General features: G+C 21.7%; 1 long non-coding RNA gene across 1 annotated transcript; it reads right to left on the bottom strand.

The window, feature by feature from the left end:
• Nucleotides 1–2,522: 2,522 nt before the first annotated feature.
• LOC135946056 (uncharacterized) lies at nucleotides 2,523–3,255 on the bottom strand. The gene is made up of 2 exons (XR_010575481.1): nucleotides 3,104–3,255; nucleotides 2,523–2,682 (listed from the first exon to the last, which is right to left on the bottom strand). It is a non-coding gene; the product is annotated as an uncharacterized LOC135946056 (long non-coding RNA).
• Nucleotides 3,256–9,623: the final 6,368 nt, after the last annotated feature.

Here is a 9,623-nt window from a genome sequence, read left to right as displayed (position 1 = left end):
TAATAAAATGTAATATGTAAATGTATAATGTAACATTATAAAATGCTTTTAAATGAAATGTTATGTGTAAATACCTTACGTTACATCATAAAATGAAATGTTATATGTGAATACTAAATGTAATATTCTAATATGTATTTGCTTTTAAATAAAATGTAAGGTATGAATGTACATTGTAATATTATAAAATGCTTTTAAATGAAATGTAATATGTAAATGTTCAATGTAACCTTTTAAAATGCTTTTAAATGAAATGTTATGTGTAAATACCTCATGTAACATTATAAAATAAAATGTTATATGAGAATACTAAATATGATTTTATTTATTGAATCTGCTTTTGAAACAAAATGTAAAAAGAAAATACAAAATGTAATATTTTAATATGTAATTGTTATTAAATAAAATGTAAAGTATAAATGTACAGTGTAATAATATAATATGCTTTTAAGTGAAATGTTATATGTAAATACTAAATGTAATATTCTAATATGTATTTGCTATTAAATAAAATGTTATAATAAATGTACAATTTAACATTTAAAAATGCTTTTAATTAAAACGTTATCTGTAAATGTTCAATGTAACCTTTTAAAATGCTTTTTAATGAAATGTTATGTGTAAATACTAAATGTTAAATTTGAATATGTGTTTGCTTTTAAATAAAATGTTTTATGTAAATGTACAATGTAACCTTTAAAAATGCTTTTAAATGAAATGTTTTGTGTAAATACCTAATGTTACCTAATAAAATGAAATGTTATACGTGAATATTAAATGTACTGTTATAATATGAACTTGTTTCATAATAAAATGTTATATGTAAATGTATAATGTAACATTATAAAATGCTTTTAAATAAAATGTTATGTGTAAAAACCTTATGTTACATTATAAAATGAAATGTTATATGTGAATACTAAATGTAATATTCTAATATGTATATGCTTTTAAATAAAATGTAAAGTATGAATGTACATTGTAATATTATAAAATGCTTTTAAATGAAATGTAATATGTAAATGTTCAATGTAACCTTTTAAAATACTTTTAAATGAAATGTTATGTGAAAATACCTTATGTTACATTATAAAATAAAATGTTATATGAGAATACTAAATATGATTTTATTTATTGAATCTGCTTTTGAAACAAAATGTAAAAAGTAAATACAAAATGTAATATTTCAATATGTAATTGTTATTAAATAAAATGTAAAGTATAAATGTACAGTGTAATAATATAATATGCTTTTAAGTGAAATGTTATATGTAAATACTAAATGTAATATTCTAATATGTATTTGCTGTTAAATAAAATGTTATAATAAATGTACAATGTAACATTAAAAAATGCTTTTAATTAAAATGTTATATGTAAATAATCAATGTAACCTTTTAAAATGCTTTTAAATGAAGTGTTATGTGTAAATACTTATTACCTAATAAAATGAAATGTTATATGAAAATAATTAATGTAATATTCTAATATGTATTTGCTATTAAATAAAATGTAAAAATAAACGTACATTGTAACAATTTAAAATGCTTTTAAATGAAATGTTATATTTAAATACTGAATGTAATGTGTTAATATGTACTTGCTTTTAAATAAAACGTTATATGTAAAATTACAATGTTACATTATAAAATGCTTTTAAATGAAATGTTATATGTAAATACTAAATGTAATGTTATAATATGTACATGCTTTAAAATAAAACGTATTATGTAAAATTACAATGTAACATTATAAAATGCTTTAAAACGAAATGTTATGTGTAAATACCTAATGTTAAATTATAAAATGAAATGTTATATGTTAATACTAAATGTGATATTAAAATATGAATCTGCTTTTTAAACAAAATGTAATATGTGAATACTAAATGTAACATTTTAATGTGTTTGCTTTTAAATAAAATGTAATATGTAAGTGTTCAATGTTACCTTTTAAAATGCTTTTTAATGAAATGTTATATGTAAATACTAAATGTTATATTTTAATATGTGTTTGCTTTTAAATAAAATGTTTTATGTAAATGTACAATCCCGCATAAAAAAATATCACCTGAGAATGTTCTAAGAATATACCGATTTCGCCCAGGATTAATCTAAAAAATTAATTATATATGAACTTATGATACGGTTTTTCGTGATACTGGATTAATCTGTAGATTAATTTAAGAGAATATCCTTAGAATGTTCCAGGATTATTCTGCCGGGGTTTGTTTCAAAAAGCTCTAAAGAATGATCCTAGAACATTCTCAGAATATACTTATGGATTAATCTTTGGATTGATCTGGGATTCATATTTAGCGTATCAAATCTTTACATAGGATTATTCTTTTTTGATCATCCTGGAACATTCTTTGGTTAATCTAATATTATTTTAAGGTCAATATTAAGTGTGACAAATATTATCCCTAAGTTATTTTTAAAATTACTTCAGATTGTTCCTAGAATATTTCAAAATATGTTATAACTGCGATTTAATTGGGAATTACTTAAATAATTACAAACTTATTTAGTTAAATTTTTAAAATTTATTGGTTTTTCATCATATCAGGTACAAAATTTTCTCTCATTCGATGCCAGCACCGCCAATCTTGAAGCCCAAACTGCAGAACTTAAACGATTGTATCTTTTCCCGTCGTGCAAAACATCTGCGGACGGCTTGAAGCTAAAAAAAGGGAGCGACTCGTAGAAAAAAAAATAAAAGCTTTTTTCAATCAGCTTTGCTTGGAAAATGGAAGGTAGAAGTATGTAAAGTTCATGCAAAATATTTTTCCATTTTCCATGCGAAGCCAATTGAATCAGAATGTGTAATACAAATTCTCGTAAGCGTACAAAAAAAGCGACCGCGATTTACATGGAAAAATTATATTTTTCATCACCGATTTACAGTTTCCGCCACCCAAACTTATTTATAGGGTTCTAATTAAGAACATTTGGGACTGGAGAGGATCCCATATCAAAATATTGGTGGCGAAAACCGTACAAGTAGCGGCGAAAAGTGTAATTTTACCATAAATCCGTTGGATTTGAAAGTTGCGCGATCTGTTCTTATTTCTTTGGACGCTAATCTATAAAATGAGACTTACCCTGTTAACCGTAAGATCCCAGGCCATCCATCCGAGTCCGCGGGACGTCCGTGATGTCCCTTATTGGCGGCGTCCGGCGTCCTGCGTCCGTTAATAACTTCGATTAATTCGATTTGAACGGCGGTTGACCGTTGACGCGTTAGACAAAGAGAGCGAAGCAGGATTTTGTAAGTCTCTTGCTGCTGCCACCGCCCGTCGCCCCTCCCCCGCTCCACAACAGAGGCAGGCAGCAGCAGCAGGCATTCCATGCAAGTGCGTGCATGCATGTGCAGCCGCCGCTACCACGCGCACACTAAAATCGCCCTTTTAACCCTTTTTTGTCCTTCTGATTTTTTATTCAAATTGGCCCGTTTGTCGGTAGCATTAATTAAGACTCCTTGTGTTAAGAAATTAATTTATTCAATCGCATTTATGATTTTTACCCTTTTTAATCTGGGCAGATACTTTGAAAAATAAAGGCATCATAATTTTGTGTTAAGATAATGAAAAATTTGTTAGGTTTTAATATAAAAATTGAATCCATCGCATTAATTAAAAAATATTTGCGAGAAAAAATAATTTTTGTGATAACGATTTCAAAATATTTAACAGTATGGCAGTTCATTTTCTTGATTAAATTATGTTTCATACTTATTTTTATGTTTTTAATTGTAAGAAAAATATCTAAGTTCTTCTCTTTTAGGGGTTTTTTAAAGAATATTCTAGGAACATTAAAAAAATATTGAGAATTCATCTCAGAATGATCCATAGAATAATCTGGGGATATTCTATTAACTATATTCAAATTTCCCCTTTGGGATTATTCTAGGGATATTCTTGTAATTTAATCTCTAGATTAACTTTAAAACATTTTAAGGTTAATCTAGATTCATTCTAAGAAAATTCCAAAAATTATTTTTTTGGATTAATCTCAGAATGATCCAAAGAATAATCTGAGGATATATTTTTAGATTAATCTCTAGATTGATCTTAAACCTTCATAGATTAATCTCGATTAATACAGTATTCATCCTGGATCATTTTTTTGGATTAATTTTTTCGGGTAAATTTTGATTAATCTAAGATTATTCCGGATATTCCTGGGTTATATTTTTTTATGCGGGATGTAACCTTTAAAAATGCTTTTAAAAGAAATGTTATGTGTAAATACTGAATGTTACCTAATAAAATGAAATGTTATATGTGAATATTAAATGTAATGTTATAATATGTACTTGCTTCATAATAAAATGTAATATGTAAATGTATAATGTAACATTATAAAATGCTTTTAAATGAAATGTTATGTGTAAATACCTTACGTTACATCATAAAATGAAATGTTATATGTGAATACTAAATGTAATATTCTAATATGTATTTGCTTTTAAATAAAATGTAAGGTATGAATGTACATTGTAATATTATAAAATGCTTTTAAATGAAATGTAATATGTAAATGTTCAATGTAACCTTTTAAAATGCTTTTAAATGAAATGTTATGTGTAAATACCTCATGTAACATTATAAAATAAAATGTTATATGAGAATACTAAATATGATTTTATTTATTGAATCTGCTTTTGAAACAAAATGTAAAAAGAAAATACAAAATGTAATATTTTAATATGTAATTGTTATTAAATAAAATGTAAAGTATAAATGTACAGTGTAATAATATAATATGCTTTTAAGTGAAATGTTATATGTAAATACTAAATGTAATATTCTAATATGTATTTGCTATTAAATAAAATGTTATAATAAATGTACAATTTAACATTTAAAAATGCTTTTAATTAAAACGTTATCTGTAAATGTTCAATGTAACCTTTTAAAATGCTTTTTAATGAAATGTTATGTGTAAATACTAAATGTTAAATTTGAATATGTGTTTGCTTTTAAATAAAATGTTTTATGTAAATGTACAATGTAACCTTTAAAAATGCTTTTAAATGAAATGTTTTGTGTAAATACCTAATGTTACCTAATAAAATGAAATGTTATACGTGAATATTAAATGTACTGTTATAATATGAACTTGTTTCATAATAAAATGTAATATGTAAATGTATAATGTAACATTATAAAATGCTTTTAAATAAAATGTTATGTGTAAAAACCTTATGTTACATTATAAAATGAAATGTTATATGTGAATACTAAATGTAATATTCTAATATGTATATGCTTTTAAATAAAATGTAAAGTATGAATGTACATTGTAATATTATAAAATGCTTTTAAATGAAATGTAATATGTAAATGTTCAATGTAACCTTTTAAAATACTTTTAAATGAAATGTTATGTGAAAATACCTTATGTTACATTATAAAATAAAATGTTATATGAGAATACTAAATATGATTTTATTTATTGAATCTGCTTTTGAAACAAAATGTAAAAAGTAAATACAAAATGTAATATTTTAATATGTAATTGTTATTAAATAAAATGTAAAGTATAAATGTACAGTGTAATAATATAATATGCTTTTAAGTGAAATGTTATATGTAAATACTAAATGTAATATTCTAATATGTATTTGCTATTAAATAAAATGTTATAATAAATGTACAATGTAACATTAAAAAATGCTTTTAATTAAAATGTTATATATAAATAATCAATGTAACCTTTTAAAATGCTTTTAAATGAAGTGTTATGTGTAAATACTTATTACCTAATAAAATGAAATGTTATATGAAAATAATTAATGTAATATTTTAATATGAATTTGCTATTAAATAAAATGTAAAAATAAACGCACATTGTAACAATTTAAAATGCTTTTAAATGAAATGTTATATTTAAATACTAAATGTAATGTGTTCATATGTACTTGCTTTTAAATAAAACGTTATATGTAAAATTACAATGTAACATTATAAAATGCTTTAAAATGAAATGTTATATGAAAATACTAAATTTAGTGTTATAATATGTTTATGCTTTAAAATAAAACGTATTATGTAAAATTACAATGTAACATTATAAAATGCTTTAAACCGAAATGTAATGTGTAAATACCTAATGTTAAATTATAAAATGTAATGTTATATGTTAATACTAAAAGTGATATTAAAATATGAATCTGCTTTTTAAACAAAATGTAATATGTGAATACTAAATGTTACATTTTAATGTGTTTGCTTTTAAATAAAATGTAATATGTAAATGTTCAATGTAACCTTTTAAAATGCTTTTAAATGAAATGTTATGTGTAAATACCTTATGAAACATTATAAAATAAAATGTTATATGAGAATACTAAATATGATTTTATTTATTGAATCTGCTTTTGAAACAAAATGTAAAAAGTAAATACAAAATGTAATATTTTAATATGTAATTGTTATTAAATAAAATGTAAAGTATAAATGTACAGTGTAATAATATAATATGCTTTTAAATGAAATGTTACATGTAAATGTTCAATGTAACCTTTTAAAATGCTTTTAAATGAAATGTTATGTGTAAATACTTAATGTTACCTTATAAAATGAAATGTTATATGTGAATATTAAATGTAATGTTATAATATGTACTTGCTTTTTAATAAAATGTAATATGTAAATGTATAATGTAACATTATAAAATGCTTTTAAATGAAATGTTATATGTAAATACCTCATGTTACATTATAAAATGAAATGTTATATGTGAATACTAAATGTAATATTCTAATATGTATTTGCTTTTAAATAAAATGTAAGGAATAAATGTACAGTGTAATATTATAATATGCTTTTAAGTGAAATGCTTTATGTAAATACTAAATGTAATATTCTAATATGTATTTGCTATTAAATAAAATGTTTTAATAAATGTACAATGTTACATTTAAAAATGCTTTAAATTAAAATGTTATATGTAAATACTAAATGTAATGTGTTCATATGTACCTGCTTTTAAATAAAACGTTATATGTAAAATTACAATGTAACATTAAAAAATGCTTTTAATTAAAATGTTATATGTAAATAATCAATGTTACCTTTTAAAATGCTTTTAAATGAAGTGTTATGTGTAAATACTTTAAGTTACCTAATAAAATGAAATGTTATATGTAAATAATATATGTAATATTCTAATTGCTATTAAATAAAATGTAGAAATAAACGTACAATGTAACATTTAAAAATGCTTTTAAATGAAATGTTATATTTAAATACTAAATGTAATGTGTTCATATGTACTTGCTTTTAAATAAAACGTTATATGTAAAATTACAATGTAACATTATAAAATGCTTTAAAATGAAATGTTATATGAAAATACTAAATTTAATGTTATAATATGTTTATGCTTTAAAATAAAACGTATTATGTAAAATTACAATGTAACATTATAAAATGCTTTAAACCGAAATGTTATGTGTAAATACCTAATGTTAAATTATAAAATGTAATGTTATATGTTAATACTAAAAGTGATATTAAAATATGAATCTGCTTTTTAAACAAAATGTAATATGTGAATACTAAATGTAACATTTTAATGTGTTTGCTTTTAAATAAAATGTAATATGTAAGTGTTCAATGTTACCTTTTAAAATGCTTTTTAATGAAATGTTATATAAAAATACTAAATGTTATATTTTAATATGTGTTTGCTTTTAAATAAAATGTTTTATGTAAATGTACAATGTAACCTTTAAAAATGCTTTTAAAAGAAATGTTATGTGTAAATACTGAATGTTACCTAATAAAATGAAATGTTATATGTGAATATTAAATGTAATGTTATAATATGTACTTGCTTCATAATAAAATGTAATATGTAAATGTATAATGTAACATTATAAAATGCTTTTAAATGAAATGTTATGTGTAAATACCTTACGTTACATCATAAAATGAAATGTTATATGTGAATACTAAATGTAATATTCTAATATGTATTTGCTTTTAAATAAAATGTAAGGTATGAATGTACATTGTAATATTATAAAATGCTTTTAAATGAAATGTAATATGTAAATGTTCAATGTAACCTTTTAAAATGCTTTTAAATGAAATGTTATGTGTAAATACCTCATGTAACATTATAAAATAAAATGTTATATGAGAATACTAAATATGATTTTATTTATTGAATCTGCTTTTGAAACAAAATGTAAAAAGTAAATACAAAATGTAATATTTTAATATCTAATTGTTATTAAATAAAATGTAAAGTATAAATGTACAGTGTAATAATATAATATGCTTTTAAGTGAAATGTTATATGTAAATACTAAATGTAATATTCTAATATGTATTTGCTATTAAATAAAATGTTATAATAAATGTACAATTTAACATTTAAAAATGCTTTTAATTAAAACGTTATCTGTAAATGTTCAATGTAACCTTTTAAAATGCTTTTTAATGAAATGTTATGTGTAAATACTAAATGTTAAATTTGAATATGTGTTTGCTTTTAAATAAAATGTTTTATGTAAATGTACAATGTAACCTTTAAAAATGCTTTTAAATGAAATGTTATGTGTAAATACCTAATGTTACCTAATAAAATGAAATTTTATATGTGAATATTAAATGTACTGTTATAATATGAACTTGTTTCATAATAAAATGTAATATGTAAATGTATAATGTAACATTATAAAATGCTTTTAAATAAAATGTTATGTGTAAAAACCTTATGTTACATTATAAAATGAAATGTTATATGTGAATACTAAATGTAATATTCTAATATGTATATGCTTTTAAATAAAATGTAAAGTATGAATGTACATTGTAATATTATAAAATGCTTTTAAATGAAATGTAATATGTAAATGTTCAATGTAACCTTTTAAAATACTTTTAAATGAAATGTTATGTGAAAATACCTTATGTTACATTATAAAATAAAATGTTATATGAGAAAACTAAATATGATTTTATTTATTGAATCTGCTTTTGAAACAAAATGTAAAAAGTAAATACAAAATGTAATATTTTAATATGTAATTGTTATTAAATAAAATGTAAAGTATAAATGTACAGTGTAATAATATAATATGCTTTTAAGTGAAATGTTATATGTAAATACTAAATGTAATATTCTAATATGTACCCGCATAAAAAAATATCACCTGAGAATGTTCTAAGAATATACCGATTTCGCCCAGGATTAATCTAAAAAATTAATTATATATGAACTTATGATACGGTTTTTCGTGATACTGGATTAATCTGTAGATTAATTTAAGAGAATATCCTTAGAATGTTCCAGGATTATTCTGCCGGGGTTTGTTTCAAAAAGCTCTAAAGAATGATCCTAGAACATTCTCAGAATATACTTATGGATTAATCTTTGGATTGATCTGGGATTCATATTTAGCGTATCAAATCTTTACATAGGATTATTCTTTTTTGATCATCCTGGAACATTCTTTGGTTAATCTAATATTATTTTAAGGTCAATATTAAGTGTGACAAATATTATCCCTAAGTTATTTTTAAAATTACTTCAGATTGTTCCTAGAATATTTCAAAATATGTTATAACTGCGATTTAATTGGGAATTACTTAAATAATTACAAAC

The sequence above is a fragment of the Cloeon dipterum genome, chromosome X (assembly GCF_949628265.1).
Source record: "Cloeon dipterum chromosome X, ieCloDipt1.1, whole genome shotgun sequence".
In the NCBI taxonomy this organism is placed as follows: domain Eukaryota; kingdom Metazoa; phylum Arthropoda; class Insecta; order Ephemeroptera; family Baetidae; genus Cloeon; species Cloeon dipterum.
Note: the sequence above shows the minus strand (reverse complement) of the source record. Positions and strands in the feature narration are given on the sequence as shown.